The sequence below is a fragment of the Prionailurus bengalensis genome, chromosome B3 (genome assembly GCF_016509475.1).
Source record: "Prionailurus bengalensis isolate Pbe53 chromosome B3, Fcat_Pben_1.1_paternal_pri, whole genome shotgun sequence".
Lineage (NCBI taxonomy): Eukaryota > Metazoa > Chordata > Mammalia > Carnivora > Felidae > Prionailurus > Prionailurus bengalensis.
In genome coordinates, this window is record NC_057355.1 from 18,422,386 (window position 1) to 18,444,966 (window position 22,581).

The window sequence follows — 22,581 nt, forward strand, 5'->3', positions numbered from 1 at the left end:
TCCCTCTCCTTTCCCTTCCGCTCACAGGCCTCTCCCACCTGCAGATCTCCTTTACTCACCTTGAGACTCGGTCAAGGAGATCACCGTGGCGTCTCACCAGCCTCACCCGTAGCTGCTCCCGGGGCCTCCCCTTCTGGGCTGCCCTTGGCCCCTCAGGAAGCAGTGGGCAGTCCGGGCCCCAGCATCGGCGGGCCTGGCCGTCACTGCGGCTGCTGTGGACCCGGTAAGCCCATCCAGGCTCTAGGAATGACTTCTTCTCGCGGGATAGATGATGAGCCAGGGTTGGCGGGGGCGGGCGGGAATACTGCTAAATGGGATCGGATGATATATATAGCAAGTTCTGTCTTTTTGAATTTAGGGGGTGAGATGATTTGTTTTACCCCAAATGCATGCATGATACTGAGAGAGCGGCAAAAGACAGATTCAGTAAATGAATTGTTTTCAGAAGTGACAGGTGTGAAAACTTGTCTTAAACTGGGAAGTGTGGAAAGTGTTCCCTTCCTCGGGTTTGCCTTTTAAGCCAGCTCCTAACTAAGCAGATTCTTGCTGTCAAATGAAAAGCGAAATTTTTGTGCTGGCTACAGTGAGGCTCTTATTAGCAGGTTTTGAAAGCCGGTGGAGTCCTGTGGCTAAAAATAGTTTAATCACAGCTGCAGCTACTTAAAATCAATTCACTGCGATTTCCTAGTTAGCTCCCACGGGTGCCTTCCTCTAGGCTTTATCTTGCTTTTAAGCTGATTCTGTGTCCGACTGGCACCAGCCAAGAAGATGATTTTTCAGTCGGAGCCCTCTGCCAGCTGGATGGCCCAGCCTGCTCCCCTCTGCCTGTCTGGTCTCTCCGTACAGGGTCAGAGCAGCACCTGCTGTAGAACTGAGGAAACCAGTGTTTCTTCCCACCTTCCACACAAAGTGAAGGGGGTTCACAAAGTGAAGTGTTCCTGGAACACTAAGGAGAGGGACTCCTCAGGGGCCGAGGGCACGAGTGCCATCACACAGCAGAATGTGCTTAGCCCAGAGAGTAAGAGGTGAGCCCCGATCCCCAGCTGTCCCGGGGTGTGAGCTGAGGACGAGCTCCTCTGAGCCAGCCCCCAGCCAATGGCCGCACACAGCCTGGGGCACGCCCCTTCCCTCCTGCAAGAAATCTTGAGCTCCCAACTCCGTCCGTGTCTGCTTCCCAGATGACCTAGGCTGACACGTAGCTCGCCCAGCTTCAGAGAACGTGTCCTAGACTTCAGTCACTTTCTTACATCTTGCACCTGCTCACTGTGTCCCAAAACAGCCGAAGGCAGCTGGGGAAGAAAAAGCAAAAATCACAGTTGTACTAACTGGGTTCTCTGTATAATCCCCCTCCCCCTTTTTAAGCTTTATTAAAGCTTTACTTTGAACTAATTTTTAACTTCCAGAAAAGCTGCAAAAATAATCGTTTCCGTATATCCTTCCCCCCAGCTTTCCCTAATGTTAACGTTTACATAACCATCCTACTACTATCAGAACCAGGAAACTGACGCTATTACCACTAAGCCCCGCCTCCTGTCACTGGCCAGCATCACCACACCTGTCTGTCACTAGCTCCTCCAGTGCCAGCGCAGCCACTGGCAGGCACACCAGCAATGAGGCCCCAGCAGCTGCTTGCATGTCAAGATCAAGCCCTGCCTTGTGTTACTGGCCAGAACCACCATGCCCACCTGTAGCTATGGCTGTTCCCTTCAGCTGAGAACCTGCGTGCCCCCCACCTTTTGTGCAACCTGAACCCTGTCACAGACTTCCACTGCAGCATGCATACCCACGGGTACAGTGTGAAGTCCTAGGACAGCAGGCACTCAGTTCTGTCAATGCCAGGGAGCCTGTAGTTGGCCTCAGCCCTTGCTATCTGCTCTGACACCCATCGCTACAACTTTGTCAAGTCACTTCTGCCATTTCATAGGTGCCTATAGCTGGCCCCCCACAGTCAAGTGTGTGCACACCTTTGGATCCAGCCACCAATGCTGCCTGTCCTGGTCCCTAGCTACTCACTGGCCCTAGAGGCATGTCTGAGAAGCTCAATAGTGTTCATCAAGGAATACACAGTTGTCAACAGTGTGCATGCCAGTGACATGAGCCAAAGAGACCTCATGCCCCGATTGGACCCACTACTTCCATGTACTCCTGTATTTATTGCCCTGCACCACTAGACCTGGGTCACAGCATGATCCAGTGTGCCCCTATCTTCAGGTGAAAGGCTTTCCTAACCAAAATCAGTCCATAAAGGCTGGAAAGGTGAGGGAAACAGGTCACTACCAAAGGGATACAGTAAACCTCCGGTAACTGGACCCAAAAAATGGAGATGCAGGTAATGCCTGACAAAGAATTCAAAATAACTGTAGTACAGTTGCTCAGAGCTACAAAAGAGCACATAAATGACTTAACTATGAGGAAAACAATACAAGAACAAAATGAGAAGCTCAACCAAGAGAAAACATAAAGAACCAAACACATTTTGGAGCTAAAGAACACAATGAACTGATAAATTCAATAGTTTCAACAGCATAGTTGAATAGAAGAGCAGTGAGCTAGAAGGCAGATCAGTTGAAATTAAACAATTAGAAGAGCAAATAGAAAAAATGAAAAGGAAAAAGCCTACAGGAGTACGGGACATAATGGAAAGAAAGTATGCACTACTGGCGTCCCAGAAGAAGAGAGGGAGAAAGGAATGAAAAACTTAATGAGAATTTCCCAGACACAGGGAGGGAATTGGACGTCCAATTTCATGAAGTAATGTCACCACGAAATTTCAACCCAAAATGTTCTCCAAGAATAATGAAATGGTCTAAAATGAAAAACAGAATTTTAAAAGCTGGAAGAGAGAAAAAAAATCATATGAGGGGAACCCCCATAAGGCTATCAGTGGATTTCTCACTAGATACCGTACAGGCAAAAAGAATGGGATGATATATTCAAAGTGCTGAAAGAAAGAAACTGCCAACCAGGAATACTTCACCCAGCAAAGTTGTCCTTCAGAAATGAAGGTGAAAGAAAATCTTTCCCTAATAAACGAAAGCTGAAGGGGTTTCTCAGCACTAAACTACATTATAAGAATTGCTAAAAGGAATTCTTCAAGCTGAAACAAAAGGATGCTAATTAGTAGCTTGAAAACATATGGAAATATGCAGTGGTAAAGATAAGCGTAGAGTCAGATTTAGAATACCTTAATACTGTTAATATGGTGATGTGCTAGATAAGGATTCACCTAGATAAAGATTAAGAGGTATAACTTTGACAATTTGTTAATGGACACACAATAAACAATGTAAATGGTGTCCTCAAAAATGTAAAAGAAGGGAGAAGAGGGTAGATTTTTTATATGGGATCAAATTAAACTTATCAGCATAAAATACACTGTGATATCTATAAGATTTTTTATATAAACCTCATGGGAACTCCAAAACAAAAATCTACAACAGATAACACATAAGAAGGGAATCAAAATATACTGCTACAGGAAATCATTTAATTGCAAAGGAAGGCAACAAAAAGAAAAGAATTGAACTATAAACAGCCAGAAAACAATAATATGGCATAAGTAAGTCCTTTTCTGTCAATTATTGTAAATGTTAACAGACCAAATTCTTCAATCAAAAGGCAGGCTGGTTGGCTGGCTCAGTTGGTTAAACATCTGACTTCGGGTCAGGTCATGACCTGAAGGTTTGTGGGTTCGAGCCCCACATCGGGCTCTGTGTTGACAACTCAGAGCCTGAAGCCTGCTTCAGATTCTGGGTCTCCCTCCCTCTCTCTCACTCTCTCTCTCTCTGCCCCTCCCCAACTAGTGCTCTGTCTCTGTCTTTCAAAAATAAATACATGTTAAAAAAAATTTTTTTTAAAGACTGGCTGGATAAAAACAACAACAACAAAATTAACCCCCAAAACAAAACAAAACAAAATAGGCAAATAAAAGAGTGACCCAACTATATGCTACAAGAGATTCACCTCAGCTTTAAGGACACACATAGATTCAAACTGAAAGAATGGCAGGAGAGGATAACTCCATGCAAAGGGAGAGCAAAACTGGTAAAAGGAGACAAAGATGGACACTACAGAGTAAGGGGGTCAATTCATCAAGAAGATACAAAAATCATGTGTGTGTATATACCCCCCCCCACACACACACACACATATGCACCCAACATCAGAGCACCTGAATTTTATTAAGCGAATTCTAACAGATTGGAAGGGAAAAATAGAGAACACCATAGAAGGGGACTTCAACAGCCTACTTTCAACAATAGATCATGCAGATAAAAAAGCAGTGAGAAAGCATTGGACTTGAACTGTACTTTAGACCATGTGGACCAAACAAACATATACAAACAATGCCAACCAACAGCAGCAGAATACATATTCTTCTCAAGTGCACACAGAAATTCTGCAGGATACATCACATGGTAGGTCATAAAAAAAAGTCTTGGGGCACGTGGGTGGCTCAGTCAGTTGAGTGTCCAACTCTTGATTATGACTCAGGTCATGATCCAGTTTTGTGGGATCAAGTTCTGCATTGGTCTCTGCTGAGTGCAGAGCCTGCTTGGGATTCTCTCTTCCTCTCTCTTTGCTCCTCCCCTGCTCACACACACTCTCTCTCGTTCTCAAAATAATAAACAATTTTTAAAAAAAGTCTTAGCAAATTTAAAAAGATTGAAAAAGTACCAACTATCTTTTCTGACTCTAGTGGTATGAAACCAGAAATTAATAACAGGAGGAAATCTGGAAAAATAGTAAAAATATGAATACTAAAAAACATGCTCCTGAATAAATAGGTCAAAGAAGAAAAAGAAAAATCAAGAAGTATCCTGAAACAAATGAAAATGGAAACAACAAATCAAAAGCTATGGGATACTACAAAAGTAGTTCTTGGTTTTTTAAATTTTTTAAAATATATTTTTGAGAGAGAGAACATGTGCACACACACGAGCCAAGGAGGGGCAGAGAGGGAGACTGAGAATCCCAAGCAGTCTCCATGCTGACAGCAGAGGGCCTGATGCCAGGCTCAAACTCACAAATCACAAGATCATGACTGAGCTGAAATCAAGAGCCAGATGCTTAACCGACAGCCACCCAGGCACCACTGCAAAAGTAGCTCTAAGAAGGAAGTTTATAGCCTACATCAAGACACAAGAAAGAACTCTGATAAACAACCTCACTTTATACCTCAAGGCACTAGAAAAAGAACTATGCCCAAATTTAGTAAAAGGAAGAAAATAAAAAGATCAGAGCGGAAATAGAGACCAAAAAAAAAAAAAAAAAATTAAAGACCAATGAAAAAAAGCTGTGTTTTTGTTTTTGCTTTTTTAAAGACAAGACTGTCGTGAGGAACTAAAAAATACTATAAATGAGGTGCAAAATAAAACGGAGGCAGCCATAGCACAGATTGAAGAGGCAGAGGAGAGAATAGGTGAATTAGAAGATAAAATTATGGAAAACGAGGAAGCTGAGAAAAAGAGAGATAAAAAAATCTAGGAGTATGAGGGGAGAATTAGAGAACTAAGTGATGCAATCAAACGGAACAATATCCGTATCATAGGAATTCCAGAAGAAGAAGAAGAGAGAGAAAAGGGCTGAAGGTGTACTTGAACAAATCATAGCGGAGAACCTCCTGATCTGGGGAAGGAAAAAGGCATTGAAATCCAAGAGGCACAGAGAACTCCCTTCAGACATAACTTGAATTGATCTTCTGCATGACATATCATAGTGAAACTGGCAAAATACAAGGATAAAGAGAAAATTCTGAAAGCAGCTAGGGATAAACAGGCCCTAACTTACAAAGGTAGACATACATAAGAGTAGTCGCACACCTATCTACTGAAACTTGGCAGGCCAGGAAGGAATGGCAGGAAATCTTCAATGTGATGAACAGAAAAAATATGCAGCCAAGAATCCTTTATCCAGCAAGTCTGTCATTTAGAATAGAAGGAGAGATAAAGGTCTTCCCAAACAAACAAAAACTGAAAGAATTCATCACCACTAAACCAGCCCTACAAGAGATCCTGAGGGGGATCCTGTGAGACAAAGTACCAGAGACACCACTATAAGCATGAAACCTACAGATATCACAATGACTCTAAACCATATCTTTCAAAAATAACACTGAATGTAAATGGACTAAATGCTCCAACCAACAGACATAGGGTATCAGAATGGATAAAAAAACAAGACCCATCTATTTGCTGTCTACAAGAGACTCATTTTAGACCTGAGGACACCTTCAGATTGAAAGTGAGGGGATGGAGAACTATCTATCACGCTACTGGAAGTCAAAAGAAAGCTGGAGTAGCCATATTTATATCAGACAAAATAGACTTTAAATTGAAGGCTGTAACAAGAGATGAAGAAGGGCATTATATAATAGTTACAGGGTCTATCCATCAGGAAGAGCTAACAATTATAAATGTCTATGCACCGAATATGGGAGCCCCCAAATATATAAAACAATTACAAACATAAGCAACCTTATTGATAAGAATGTGGTAATTGCATGGGACTTTAATACCCCACTTACAACAAAGGATAGATCATCTACACACAGGATCAATAAAGAAACAAGGGCCCTGAATGACACATTGGATCAGATGGACTTGACAGATATATTTAGAACTCTGCATCCCAAAGCAACAGAATATACTTTCTTCTCAAGTGGACATGGAACATTCTCCAAGATAGATTACATACTAGGTCACAAAACAGCCCTTCATAAGTATAAAAGAATTGAGATCATACCATGCACACTTTCAGACCACAATGCTCTGAAACTTGAAATCAACCACAGGAAAAAGTCTGGAAAACCTCCAAAAGCATGGAGGTTAAAGAACACTAAAGAATGAATGGGCCAACCAGGCAATTAGAGAAGAAATTTAAAAATATATGGAAACAAATGAAAATGAAAACACAACAATCCAAATGCTTTGGAATGCAGTGAAGGCAGTCCTGAGAGGAAAATACATTGCAATCCACGCCTATCTCAAGAAACAAGAAAAATGCCAAATACAAAATCTAACAGCACACCTAAAGGAAATAGAAGCAGAACACCAAAGACACCCCAAACCCAGCAGAAGAAGAGAAATAATAAAGAGCAAAGCAGAAATAAACAATATAGAATCTAAAAAAACTAGAGCATATCAATGAAACCAAGAGTTGGTTTTTTGAAAAAATAAACAAAATTGATAAACCTCTAGCCAGGCTTCTCAAAAAGAAAAGGGAGATGACCCAAGTAGATAAAATCATGAATGAGAATGGAATTATTACAACCAGTCCCTCAGAAATACAAGCAATTATCAGGGAATACTATGAAAAACTATATGCCAACAAACTGGACAACCTGGAAGAAACGGAGAAATTCCTAAGCACCCACACACTTTCAAAACTCAAACAGAAAGAAATAGAAAACTTGAACAGACCCATAACCAGTGAAGAAATTGAATCAGTTATCAAAAATCTTCCAACAAATAAGAGTCCAGGACCAGATGGCTCCCCAGGGAATTCTACCAGACATGGAAAGCAGAGATAATACCTATCCTTCTCAAGCTGTTCCAAAAAATAGAAAGGGAAGAAAAATTTCCAGACTCATTCTATGAAGCCAGCATTACTTTGATTCCCAAACCAGACAGAGACCCAGCAAAAAAGAACTACAGGCCAACATCCCTGATGAAAATGGATGCAAAAATTCTCAACAAGATACTAGCAAATCGAATTCAACAGCATATAAAAAGAATTATTCACCATGATTAAGTGGGATTCATTCCTGGGATGCAGGGCTGGTTCAACATTTGCAAATCAATCAGTGTGATGCATCACATTAATAAAAGAAAATATAAGAACCATATGATCCTGTCTATTGATGCAGAAAAAGCATTTGACAAAATTCAGCATCCCCTTGAGAAAGTCGGGAAAGAAGGAATATACTTAAACATCATAAAAGCCATTTATAAAAAGCCCACAGTTAATATCATCCTCAATGGGGAAAAACTGAGAACTTTCCCCCTGAGATCAGGAACATGACAGGGATGTCCACTCTGACTGCTGTTGTTTAACATAGTGTTGGAAGTTCCAGCATCAGCAATCAGACAACAAAAGGAAATCAAAGGCATCAAAATTGGCAAAGATGAAGTCAAGCTTTCACTTTCAGATGACATGACATTATACATGGAAAACCCGATAGACTCCACCAAAAGTCTGCTAGAACTGATAGATGAATTCAGCAAAGTTGCAGGATTCAAAATTAATGTACAGAAATCAGTTGCATTCTTATACACTAAGAATGAAGCAACAAAAAGACAAATAAAGAAACCAATCCCATTCACAATTGCACCAAGAATCATAAAATACCTAGGAATAAACCTAACTAAAGATGTAGAAGATCTGTATGCTGAAAACTATAGAAAGCTTATGAAGGCAATTGAAGAAAATACAAAGAAATGGAAAAACATTCCATGCTCATGGATTGGAAGAATAAATATTGTTAAAATGTCAATACTACCCAAAGCAATCTACACATTCAATGCAATCCCAATCAAAATTGCACCAACATTCTTCTCGAAGCTAGAATAAGCAATCCTAAAATTTGTATGGAACCACAAAAGACCCCAAATAGCCAAAGTAATTTTGAAGAAGACCAAAGCGGGAGGCATCACAATCCCAGACTTTAGCCTCTACTACAGAGCTGTCATCATCAAGACAGCATGGTATTGGCACAAAAACAGACACATAGACCAATGGAATAGAATAGAGACTCCGGAATTGGACCCACAAACGTATGGCCAACTAATCTTTGACAAAGCAGGAAAGAACATCCAATGGAAAAAAAGACAGTCTCTTTAACAAATGGTGCTGGGAGAACTGGACAGCAACATGCAGAAGGATAAAACTAGACCACTTTCTTACACCATTCACAAAAATAAACTCAAAATGGATGAAGGACCTGAATGTGAGACAGGAAACCATCAAAACCCTAGAGGAGAAAGCAGGGAAAAACCTCTTTGACCTCAGCTGCAGCAATTTCTTACTTGATACATCTCCAAAGGCAAGGGAATTAAAAGCAAAAATGAACTATTGGGACCTCATGAAGATAAAAAGCTTCTGCACTGCAAAGGAAACAATCAACAAAACTAAAAGGCAACCAACAGAATGGGAAAAGATATTTGCAAATGACATATCGGACAAAAGGCTAGTATCCAAAATCTATAAAGAACTCACCAAACTCCACACCCGAAAAACAAATAATCCAGTGAAGAAATGGGCAGAAAACATGAATAGACACTTGTCTAAAGAAGACATCCAGATGGCCAACAGGCACATGAAAAGATGCTCAACGTCACTCCTCATCAGGGAAATACAAATCAAAACCACGCTGAGATATCACCTCATGCCAGTCAGAGTGGCTAAAATGAACAAATCAGGAGACTATAGATGCTGGTGAGGATGTGGAGAAACAGGAACCCTCTTGCACTGTTGGTGGGAATGCAAACTGGTGCAGCTGCTCTGGAAAACAGTGTGGAGGTTCCTCAAAAAATTAAAAATAGATCTACCCTATGACCCAGCAATAGCACTGCTAGGAATTTACCCAAGGGAAATTTACCCACAGGAGTGCTGATGCATATGGGCACTTGTACCCCAATGTTTACAGCAGCACTTTCAACAATAGCCAAATTATGGAAAGAGCCTAAATGTCCATCAACTAATGAATGGATAAAGAAATTGTGGTTTACATATACAATGGAATACTACGTGGCAATGAGAAAGAATGAAATATGGCCTTTTGTAGCAACATGGATGGAACTGGAGAGTGTTATGCTAAGTGAAATAAGTCATACAGATAAAAATAGATACCACATGTTTTCACTCCTATGTGGATCCTGAGAAACTTAACAGAAGACCATGGGGGAGGGGAAGGGAAAGAAATTTAGAGAGGGAGGGAGGCAAACCATTAGAGACTCTTAAAAACTGGGAATAAACTGAGGGTTGATGGGGGGTGGGAGGGAGGGGAAAGTGGGTGATGGGCATTGAGGAGGGCACCTGTTAGGATAAGCACTGAGTGTTGTATGGAAACCAATTTGACAATAAATTTCATATTTAAAAAAATTAAAAATAAATAAATAAAGACAAGACTGAAAAACCTTTAGCTGGAGTGACTCAGAAACAGAGGACTCAAAATCAGAAATGAAAGAGGAGACATTACAACTGATACTACAGGAATACTATATGAGAGACTACTATAAATAATTATATGCCAACAAAATGGATAACCTATAGGAAATGGATAAATTCCTAGAAACATACAACCTACCAGGACTGAATCATGAAGAATTCAAAGTCTGAGCAGACAAATATTAAGTAAGGAAACTGAATCCGTAATCAAAACCTCTCAACACAGGAAAGTCAGGACTAGATGGTTTCACTGGTGAATTCTGCCCAATATTTAAAGAAGGATCAATGACAATCCTTCTCAAACTATTCAAAAAAACTGAAGAGAAGGAAATAACCCCAAACTAATTTTACATGGCCAACATTACCTGATACCAAAGTCATATAAGGAGCCTACAAGACAATTACAGACAGACATACCGGATTGACATAGATGCAAAAATCCTCAGCAAAATATTAGCAAACCAAATTCAACAGCACATTAAAAAGATCATTCACCAGGGTCAAGTGAGATTTATGCCTGGAATGCAAGGTGGTTCAATACACACAAATCAAATCAATGAAAGAGATACACCGTAATAGAACGAGATAAAAATCTTAAGATCATGTCAATAGATGCAGAAAAAGCATTTGACAAGCACAACAACCTTTCATGATAAAAATGCTCAACAAATTGAGTACAGGAGGAAGACACCTCAACACAATAAAGGCCAACTATGACAAACCCACACCCAACATCATATTCAATGGCGAAAGGTTGAAAACTTTTCCTCTAAGACCAGGAACGAGACAAAGATACCTACTGTCACTACTCCTAGCCAGAGAAATCAGTTAAGAAAAAAATAATAAAAGGCATCCAAATAAGAAAAAGTGAAACTGTCTTTGCTTGTAAATGATATAATATTATATAGAAAATCCTAAAGATACCACCAAAAAAAATCACTAGAACTGACAAATTCGGTGAATTTGTAGGATACAAAATAAACATACAGAAAACAGTTATGTTTACACACATTAACAACAAAACATCTAAAAGAGAAATAATCCCATTCATGGTAGCATCTAAATAAAATACTCAGGAATAAATCTAATCAAGGATGTGAAAGTTTTGTAGGGTGAAAACTATAAGACTTTGATGCAAGAAATTGAAGATGACACAAAGAAATGGAACCCGTGTTCGTGGATGGGAAGAATACTGTTAAAAAGTCCCCACTGCCCAAAGCCAACTGTAGATTCAGTGCAATCTGTATCAAAATCCCAATGGTGTTTTCCATAGAAATAGAAAAAACAATCCTAAATCTATATGGAGCCACAGAAGACCTTGAACAGCCTAAGAAATGCTGAAAAGAACAAACCTGGAGGCATCACACTTCCTGATGTCAGCCTATACTACATGGCAGTATGGCGTGGGCATGGCATGAAAACAAGCACATAGGCCAATGGGATAGAATTGAGAGCCCAGAAATAAACCCCTGCATATACAGTCAACTAATAGTTTCTTAATTATTACTTTTTTAATTTTAGAGAGCACAAGCAGTGGAGAAGGACAGAAGGACAGAAGGACAGAGAGAGAGAGAGAGAGAGAGAGAGAGAGAGAGAGAGAGAGAGAATCCTTAAGCAGGCTCCACACTCAGCACGGAGCCTGACGCAGGGCTTGATCCCATGACCCTGGGATCGTGACCTGAGCCAAAATCAAGAGTCAGACGCTCAACCAACTGGGCCACCCAGGCGCCCCTACAGTCAACAAATACTGACAAGGGAGCCAAGTTACTTAGTAGGGAAAGGACAGTCTCTAAAAATGGTGTAGGGAAAACTGGATGACCACATGTGGAATGAAATTGTACCTCTATCTTACACCACTCACAAAAACTAACTCAAAATGGATAAAACAGATAAAGACTTAAACATAAGACCTCAAACCATAAAACTTCTAGAAATAAACAGAAAAAATCTCCTTAACGTTGGTCTTGGCAATGTGTTTTTGGAGATGGTACCAAAAGCACAAACAACAAAAGCAAAAAACAACAAATGGACTACATCAAACTAAAAAGCAAAAGACACAACACAATTAAAAAGCAACCTATGAATGGGGGGGGGGAATATTTGCAAACCACATATCTGGTAAGGGGTTAATAGCCAAAATATAGAAAAACTCATACAAATCAATGGTATAAAAACAATCTGATTTAAGAAGGGGCAGAGGATCTAAACAGACATTTTTTTCAAATAAGACATAGGATATCAAGATGACAAACAGGTACATGAAAAGATGCTCAATTTATCAGTAAAGTGTAAATAAAAACCATAATGAAATATCCCCTCACCTTGCATCAAAAAGAGGTAACAAATTGGGGCATCTGCATGGCTTAGTCGGTTAAGCACCCAACTCTTGATTTTGGCTCAGGTCATGATTTCATGGTCGTGAGACTGAGCCCTGTGAGATTCTCTCTCTCCCTCTCCTTCTGCCCCTCCTCCACTCACGTGCACATTCTCTCTCCCTCTCTTTCTCTCTCTCTCAAAAAATTTTAATAATAAAAATTTTAAAATCTTTAAAAAATGAAAAGAGGTAATAAGTATTAGTGAGGGTGTGGAGAAAACAACCCTCATGCACTGCTGGGTGACAATATAAATTGCTTCAGTCACTATGGAAAACAGTATGGAGGTTCCTCAAAAAAAATTAAAACAACCAACCGTATGACCCAGAAAATCCCACTTCTGGGTATATATCAAGGGAGAGAAAAACAAGATATAAAAAAGATAATTGTACTCCCACACTTACTGCAGCATTATTCACAATAGCCAAGATACAACCTAAGTTGGATAAAAAATGGACGAATGGATAAAGATGAGGGGGTGTGCGCACATGCGCGGGCACACAAACACACACACACACACACACACACACACACACACACACAGAGGAATATAATTCAGCCATGAGAAAGAGGGAAATCTTGCCATTCAGGATAACATGGATGGACCTTAAATACATTATGCTAAGTGAGATAAATCAGAGAAAGATGAATACTGTATGATATCACTTATATGTGAAATCTCAAAAAACTGAACTTTGTAGAAACAGACAAGAATAGTGGTTTCCAGGGGCTGCGGGTTGGAGGAATTGGGAAGGTGTTGGTTAAAGGGCACAAACTTGCAGTTAGAACATGGATACATTCTGGCGATCCAAGTCATAGCATTTTGATTATATTAATACTGTATTATATACTTCAAAATTGCTAAGAGATTAAATCTTAAACATTCTCACCACAAAAAGAAACCATGATTGTGTGATATGATGGAGATATTACACAGTAGTAATCATATTTCATTATATAAATGTACCAAATCAACACATTGTATACCCTAAACTTACACAATGTTACATGTCAATTATGTATCAATTTAAAAAACAGCTCACAGTTCATTAGAATATTAAAAGGGGTGGGGTAGGAATCTCTTCCCAAAAATATTAAGCCATTTTTCCACACCACAAAATGGTAAAATTAGTTGGTAAAATTAGTTTACTACATAGAGAAAAATAAAACTGGATTCCTATTAACATGACACAAGACGGTAGCCTCCAAATGGATTAAATACCTAAAAGTTAAAATAGAACAATGTCATTATACAAGAAAACAACTTTCTGACTTAGTGTAAGGAACTTCTGAAGCAAACCATAGTGAAAAATTTGATCAATTCGATTTCATTAAAATCAGAGAAACAAAACCAAATAACAAAATACAGTGTAACTGGAAATCACCCCCAAAAGTGGTGAGTTCCTAGTAATCTTCACCATTCTTTATAGTTGCATAGCACCACATGGTATGGATGTACAACAGTCGTCCGTGAACAGTCGCAGAACTTGTTTCTAGTATTTTGCATGTATCAATGAATACGCTTCACCATATGTATCTTCATAATGTTAGATATTTATCTTTAGGGTAAAGTCCTAGAAGTAGGATTGCTGAGTAAGTTCCTGCGTAGTTTTGTTAAATAGTGCCAAATTCACCTCCCAGAGAAGTTGTTGCCCCTTTGCACTTCCTCCAACAATGTATGAGAATGCCAGTTTCCCCACAACTGCACCAACAGAATGTTGTTATATTTAAAATTTTTACCTGTCTGTGAGAAAATATATCAATGTTTAGACTTGTCTTTTTCTATAATGAGTGAACTTGAACATTTTTTCATGTTTGAAGGCCATTTTAATCTTTGTGTGTCTGTTCATGTCTTTTTTCCATTTGTTTATTGGGGTTTTGGTCTCTATCCTTCAATTTTTTGTGTTTTATTTTTTTAATCTTTATTTTTGAGAGAGAGAGACAGAGACAGAGTGTCAGCAGAGGAGGGGCAGAGAGAGGGAGACACAGAATTTGAAGCAGGTTCCAGGCTCTGAGCTGTCAACACAGAGCCCAAAATGGGCCTTCAACTCACTGAGATATCATGACCTGAGCTGAAGTCAGATGCTTAACCGACTAAGCCACCCAGGCACCCCTATGTTTATTTATTTTTGAGAGACAGAGAGACAGAGGGTGAGCGGGGGAGGGACAGAGAGAGAGGGAGACACAGAACCTGAAGCAGGCTTCAGGCTTGGAGCTGTCAGCACAGAGCCTGATGTAGGGCTCGAACTCACAAATCACAAGATCATGACCTGAGCCAAAGTCAGGCACTTAACTGACTGAGCCACCTAGGTGCCCCTCTCTCCTTCAATTTTTAAGAGTTTTATTTATTTGTTTGTTTGTTTATTTATTTATTTAATTTAGGGATATAAGCCCTTTGTTACAGGCTATGAATATTTTCTCCCAATTTGTCAGTTGGCTTTTTGTGATACTTTTGTCAGGCAAAATTTTATTATTTTATATAGTCAAATTTATCAAGCTTTTATTGATTATGAATTTTGAGTTAAATTTAGGATCCTTTTCCCTACACCAAAGTTAGAGAGGAATTTGCCAATGTTTTCTTCTAGTATTAGTAGAGTTTCATCTTTTATATTTAGATTCCTAAAAACCCATTTGGAGTTTATTCTTAGGTATGGGTCTTATATTTTCCAAATGGCTATCTAGTTGTCCAACAGCCATTTATTAAAAAGTTCATCTTTATCCCATTGATTTGAGATGCCACATTGACAGCATATATTAAATTTATTTATGTATTTGGGTTTAATTCTGTGTTTCCTATTTTTATTCTATCATGACCACAAATTTTAAAAGGCTCTCAACTGCCCCAAAATGCAACTACAATCCCCTAGTATTGTTGACGTCCTCATTTTCTGACATTACTACATTTGACCCTTGAATAACATGAGTTTGAACTCAAGGAGGTCCACTTCTACATGGACTTTTCTCAATAAATACAGTACAATGATGTAATTGTATTTTCTCTTCATGATTTTCTTAACATTTTCTCGAGCTTACTTTATTGTAAGAATATAGTGTATATACTAATACATATACAAAATATGTGTTAATCAACTGTGTTATCAGTAAGGCTTCTAGTCAACAGTAGGCTATTAGTAGTTAAGTTTTGGGGTAGTCATGTTCTACAAGGATTTTCGACTTGCTGGGGGTCAGTGCCCCTAATCCCCATGTTCAAGGATCAACTGTATTTTACTCTTTTGCTATTCAAACCTCCAAGACTACCTCTTTTTCTTGCCAGCTTATTACTTCCTGTCACATTTTCCATTGAAAACATAGATGCAATCAAATGAGACCTACCTGGTCTTCCCACCATGAAATCCAGGAATCTGCCTGCATCTGTACCCATGTGCTCTGCCTTCCCTCCAGGTACGATGGATGGACTTTCTGCTCTTATCTATGGCCAAGACTTTCATGTTGTATATTGGAACCCATCACCTCTCTCCCCCTCAATGTCTTCACCCCTACAACTATCCCCTCTCTGGTAGCAGCAATTTCTACCTCCCTCCTACATCTTCTCATCAGCATAAAAGCATGCCTTTTGATCACCCATTTCAAAAACCTGACAGGACCAAACTCCTCAGTTATTACCCCTCTGTCTATCTGTAACACTTATTAGAGCCCACAAAGATCATCAAATCCCCTCCACAGTGCTGTACATAATTTTTATTATTTTATCTATATGATAATGACCTCAAAAACATGGGAAGGCGCTGATCTACATGGATCCAAGAATGAGAACAGGTGCTGAAGCCTTCAGTGGATGAGAGGGAGAAACCAGAAGATCTGTAGATAATGCAATAAAAAAAGGGTAAGTAGATTATGGAGTTCTGAAAGGATTTAGGGAAGAAGGGTTGAATAATGATCTCAAAATGGCAATAAGGAACAAGGATAACACCATAACTGCCTGGACTACTGATAAATGGGCTCTCTTTTTCAACTACTCAGCTGAGATAACACACTGAAAACCAGGGAGCCTAGCACTTGACACATAAGGGAAGGTAATGTTTGTTGAACCAAATCAACTACAGGCCTCACATACAGCTGTCTTGCAGCATGTGGAATTTAGTGGACTTATTTCCAAGCCCCTGCAAGAAAATCTGTCTCTTCTGACTTCCTGTCCCATGACTGATTCCAGTTCACAAATTTGGAGTCCACCAACAGCCCCGCTCCCTTGAATCTGCCTGTAGACCAATCTTGCCCCCTCATGCCACCATTTTGGCTGCCCCTCTTCTAACTCTGGCCTATGAACTTCTGCTCTGGCCATAATGGAATAACAGAGACCAGATGTAATCTTTCACCTCAAACAAAGAATTAGACAAAAGATAGAAGACACTGGACAAAAGAGTGCAGGAGAGTGATTCCTGGGGAAAGAGAAATAAACCAGGTATAACTGGGAAGTGCCCTACCTCATTGCCTGAAAAGTTTCCAGACCAGAGCACAGAGCACAGTAATCTTGCCAAGTTGAAGAGAGAGAGTCTGAAGTTCAAAGAGGCCAAGGCATCTAGAATTGTGGGGACAGAATATGGGGAAAGGAAGAGAAGAGAGATGCCCTAAGTCTCTGGCTGAGTACTGAGCTGCACTAGCATGTGAGAAAATCTCAGAGACTAGGAAAAGAACCAACAGAGGAAAGTAGGTGGAACCATTCCCATGCTTATGCAGGGCTAGGAATAACCTGCTTTCCCACCATCCAGAACAGTGAGACCTCTTACACCACAGCATTGAGTAGAGTCTTCACAAGTATCTCATCATACTAGTGGGGTTGAATTAGCCCTAGACTAAAGGCTGCTCTAGACTTGCCCTAACGGAGTATAAAAGCAAGTCTCAAAAGGATCAAACTGATTTCAAACCCCAAAGCCAAAAAATATTTAAAGGAAGACAACAAGATCTAGCACCCAGCAACATATAATTCACCATGTCAAGCATCCAGCCGAAAATTACCTAACATGCAGGAAAACAAGAAAATACAATCCATAACCAGAAAAAAAAATCTACAAAAAGACCCAGAATGAAACACATGATAGAATTATCAGATAAGGACTTTAAAACAGCTATTATAAATACACTCCACATGTTTGAAAGTATGAGAAATGATGAAAAATGGAAGTCATAAAGGAAAACCCAAATAGAACGTCTACAGATGAAAAATACCTCTAGTACAAGATGTACTGAATATCCCAATTAGATATTATAAAGGAAATGGCAACAGAAATTGTCCAAAACAGAAAGACAAAGAAAAATGTGTTAGTTGTGAGACATCAAATGACCTAATATATGGGTAATTGGACTGGAATAATCAGAAAAAAATATTTGCAGAAATAATGGCTTGAATTTTTCCAAATTACATGAAACCATATAAACCTGCAGATCCAAGAAGCTTGATTAACCCCCAATAAAGAATTATGAAAACAACTATACCCAAGCTCCTCATGATCAAATTACATCACCTCTTTAAGGCCTCTCCTCTCCCAAACTAGGAGATTACTATTCTTAAAGTCAGTGCTCAACTATACTATCTCTACTGTCCAAAGATTTTCAATAGCTTCCCACTGTCCATCAAATAATGTCCAAGTCACTTACAGAATTCAAGGTTGTCTACAACCTAGCTCCAACTATTACTGCAGCATTTTCCCACATTTCTGTTTGCTTGCACTTCTTCACTCCAGGCTACTAGGCTACTCATAGTTCCCTGTTCACAAGATCTCCCTGGCTTCCAGCCTCCACTGGAGAGCATATTATGAAATCCCTCCCTCCTTTCAGGTGTCAACTAAGGAAATGCCACCTTCTCTAGAAAACTTTTCTTAACACCCATGTATCATCTTATCCCTTTTCTTCTCATGGGGTCAGCATGTTCTCCCCTATCACCACCTTAATATAAGTGTTATCTTTCCCACTAGATTATAAGTACCTTAAGGGTATTAAGTACCTTGAGGGCCGTCCGGGTCTTGTTTTCACATAGCCTCTTGGCTCTGAAAGGTTTGGGAATGAATGCATGGTAGCACATGTTCCTTACTCAGGGTGGTGAATGCGTTTTTAAATAACCTGGTATTTCCTGAAGATGTAGGAAGACCCCCTCCCAGATCACTACTGTAGGAGTCCCTCAGGGCTCTTGCACAACAGAGGCAGGGATGGAAGAGGGGAGAGGGCACAAATTGGAGCTGCACATCACCATCATGCCATCCTTCCCAGGGCTGTGGGGCCTGACCGTGCAGGGGGGCAGGGAGGGTGACCCCAAGTCTCCTCAGCAGCTCCACTGTACCCAGGAGCTGTTCTCCTGGAGAACAGGCAAAAATGGATCCTGTCCCCTACCCCACCCTCATGCCTCCGCTTGGCCTGGTGATGCCAGAAGTACCTCCTCTCCAGAAATAAGCTTGGAAGAACCCTACCCAAGGTGTTCAGTACTGCAAGGAATTGGCTAAGGAAGGCTACTTTACTGATGCAAATGAGGCTTATTTCTCACAGTCAAGGCTCACTGGCACCACTGGCTCGCTAGCACCACCCAGAAAACAGGCAGGTAAATGCATAGGGTTCTTATCACTGCATGGCCAGTACCCTATTGTGGACCAGAAGAAATCTTCTCAATCTTCTCTTCTCTCAATTCTGTCCCCTACTAAAACCCTGCCTTGGGAAGCACAGAGCAGCAAGGCCCCAAGCAAAGGGGTTAAAGAGCACAGGGTTCCAAGCCAGTCAGCCTGGGTGGGACTCCCAGCCTTCCCATTTACAAGCTATGTGATCTTAGCTTAGTTTTTCCATTAGTAAGACAGGAATAGGAAGTGCCAACCTCCCGAGGATATTGTAAGGATGAAATGGATTGATGTATAAAGCTCTTAGAGCATTGTCTGGCATCTAATGAGTGCCATGAATTAAATGATGATTGTTTTTATTCTGTGCTGCATCCTAGTCTTTTCCCAAAGAGAAATCTTCACATCTGTTTGGGTCCTTCCTATAGCCAGGCTCAGCCTCCCACCTTATCAACCCAAGTGGAAACTGTCTCAATTCAATGACTTTAGACACGTGCCCTCCCACCTCTCCCCATCCACACTGCATTCTACTAGGCCTTACACGAAGCTGTGGCCATCTCCCAGGTGATGTCTTCCAGATCAGCCTTCCTCACCTCTGCGGGACACCCCAACCAGCACCTGGCAGAGGCAGTGCTCCATATATGTCACTTGAATAAATGGATGAATTAGTCCACTGGGACGAATTAGTCCATCCCATTGCCTTCTCTTGACACTCCCTCCAGGACACCAGATGTCCTGCCAAAACACAGGGACAGATACCCTGATCTGCTAGGGAAAACAAACATTTTTAAACCCCATCTCACACACAAATGGTTATAACTCTTTCAAGACAACCATTTCCACAGAGAGCTCCTGGCTTGTGTCAGAAGGAAGCTTTGAAGGAATGGTAGAAAACAGGCCAGGAGAGGGAAGTAGAAGCCTCTCTGCTCCTCTTTTAAAAAGTGACATGAGGGGGGCGCCTGGGTGGCTCAGTCGGGTAAGCGGCTGACTTCAGCTCAGGTCACGATCTCGTGGTCCCTGAGTTCGAGCCCCGCATCGGGCTCTGGGCTGATGGCTCAGAGCCTGGAGCCTGCTTCCGATTCTGTGTCTCCCTCTCTCTCTGCCCCTCCCCCGTTCATGCTCTGTCTCTCTCTGTCTCAAAAATAAATAAAACGTTAAAAAAAAAAAAAAGTGACATGAGGGGCGCCTGGGTGGCACAGTCGGTTAAGCGTCTGGCTTCAGCCAGGTCACGATCTCGCGGTCCATGAGTTCGAGCCCCGCGTCGGGCTCTGGGCTGATGGCTCAGAGCCTGGAGCCTGTTTCCGATTCTGTGTCTCCCTCTCTCTCTGCCCCTCCCCCGTTCATGCTCTCTCTCCGTCCCAAAAATAAATATAAAAACGTTGAAAAAAAAAAAAAAGTGACATGAAAGCAGACTACTATGAACAACTAGGTCAACAACTGGACAAATTAGAATGGAAAAAAAATTAAAAACATATAACCTACCAATACTGAATCAGGAAGAAACAGAAAATCTGAACTGATCAATTATTAGTAAAGAGACTGAATCAGTAAAAATCTGCCAAAGAAGAAAAATCCAGGACCAGGTGGCTTCAGAGTGAATTTTACCAAACATTTAAAGAATTAACACCAATCCTTCTCAAACTTTAAAAAAAAAAGAAAAAAATCAAAGAGGAGGGAGCATTTCCAAACTTACTTTACAAGGCCAGCATTACCTGACCAAAGCCAGAAAAGGACACCATACAAACCAATATCCCTATGAATATAGGTACAAAAATTCTCAATAAAATACTAAGAAACCAAATTTAGCAGCACATTTTGGGATCGCTCACCATGATCAAGTGGGATTTATTTCAGGGATGGAAGATGGTTCAACATACGCAAATCAATCAGTGTGATACACCTTATTAACAAAATGAAGGATAAGAATCATATGATCATCTCAATAGATGGAGAAAAAACATTTGATAAAATTCAACATCCGTTCAAGATAAAAACTCTTAACAATTTAGGTATAGAAGGAATGTACCTCAGCATAATAAGGGCATATATAACAAGCCCACAGCTAACATTATGCCTAGTGATAAAAGGGTGAAAGCTTTTTCTCTAAGATCAGGAATAAAACAAGGGTGCCCACTCTTGCTACTCTTATTTAACGTAGTACTGGAAGCTCTAGCCAGAGCAATCAGGGAAGAAAAAAATAAAATAAAAAGCACGAAATTGAAAAAAAAAAAAAAAAGTAAAATTGTCTCTATTTGTAGATGACATGATTTTCTATACATAAAATCCTAAAGACTCCATCAAAAAAACTGTTGGATCTAATCAGTGAATTCAGTAAAGTTCCAAGATACAAAATTAACGTATGGTAACATATTTATACACTAACAAGGAATTATATGAGAAGAAATAAAATTATCCCATTTACAATAACATTAAAAACAAAGAATAAATTCAACCAAGGAGGTGAAAGATCTCTACACTTAACACAAAACATTGATGAAAGAAACAGAAGATAAAAATAAATGGAAAGGTATCCTGTGTTCATGAATTGGAAGATTTAATACTGTTTACATTTCCATATTATTCAAAGCTGTCTACAGATTCAATACTATCCCTATCAAGATTCCAATGGCAAATTTTACAGAAGCAGAAAAAAAAAAATCCTACAATTTATATGGAAGCACAAAAGACTTAATAGCCAAAGGAATCCTGAAAAAGAAGTATAAAGCAGGGGCATCACACTTCCCGATTTCAAGCTATATTATAAAACAACAGTAATTAAAATAGTATGGTAAACGCATGAAAACAGATACAGACCAACAGAACAGAAGCGAAAACCCAGAAATCCACCCCTGTATATACACCAAGTAATATTTGAGAAGGGAGCCAAGAATACTCAATGGTGAAAAGACAGTCTCCTCAATAAATGGTGCTGAGAAACCTGGATACTTACATGTAAAAGAATGAAGGTAGACCCCTATCTTGTTCCACTCACAAAAATTAACTCAAAATGGATTAAAGACTTGAATGTAAGAGCAGAATCCATAAAACTACTAGAAGAATCCATAGGTGGTAAGCTCCTTGACACTGGTCATGGCACTGGTTTTCTGGATATGACATCAAGAGCATATGCAACAGAAGCAAAAATAAATAAGTGGGACTATATCAAACTAAAAAGCTTCTGCACAGCAAAAGAAAATAGATCAACAAAATGAAAAGACAATCTACAGAATGAGAAAAAATATTTGCAAGCCATATATCCAATAAGGAGTTAGTAGCCAAAATACATAAAGAACTCACACAACTCAGTTGCAAAATATATTTAAGTACATATATATATGACATATTATATATACACTCTTACATATAATATATATGCTATTATATATTATATATTACATGTCATATATATAATCATAATATATATAATATATATATATGACAATTAAAAATGGGCAAAGCACCTGAATAGACATTTTTCTAAATAAGGT

At 39.8% G+C, this 22,581-nt stretch overlaps 1 protein-coding gene across 1 annotated transcript in view; it reads right to left on the minus strand.

Annotated features, from left to right (window-relative positions):
• The window catches only part of LYSMD4 (LysM domain containing 4), a 30,843-nt gene that overhangs the window by 842 nt on the left and 7,420 nt on the right, over positions 1 to 22,581 (minus strand). Inside the window, exon 3 of the transcript XR_006293202.1 lies at positions 60 to 1,289. The gene's annotated coding sequence lies outside the window, so the exon portion shown is untranslated. The remainder of the gene's footprint in view (positions 1 to 59; positions 1,290 to 22,581) is intronic.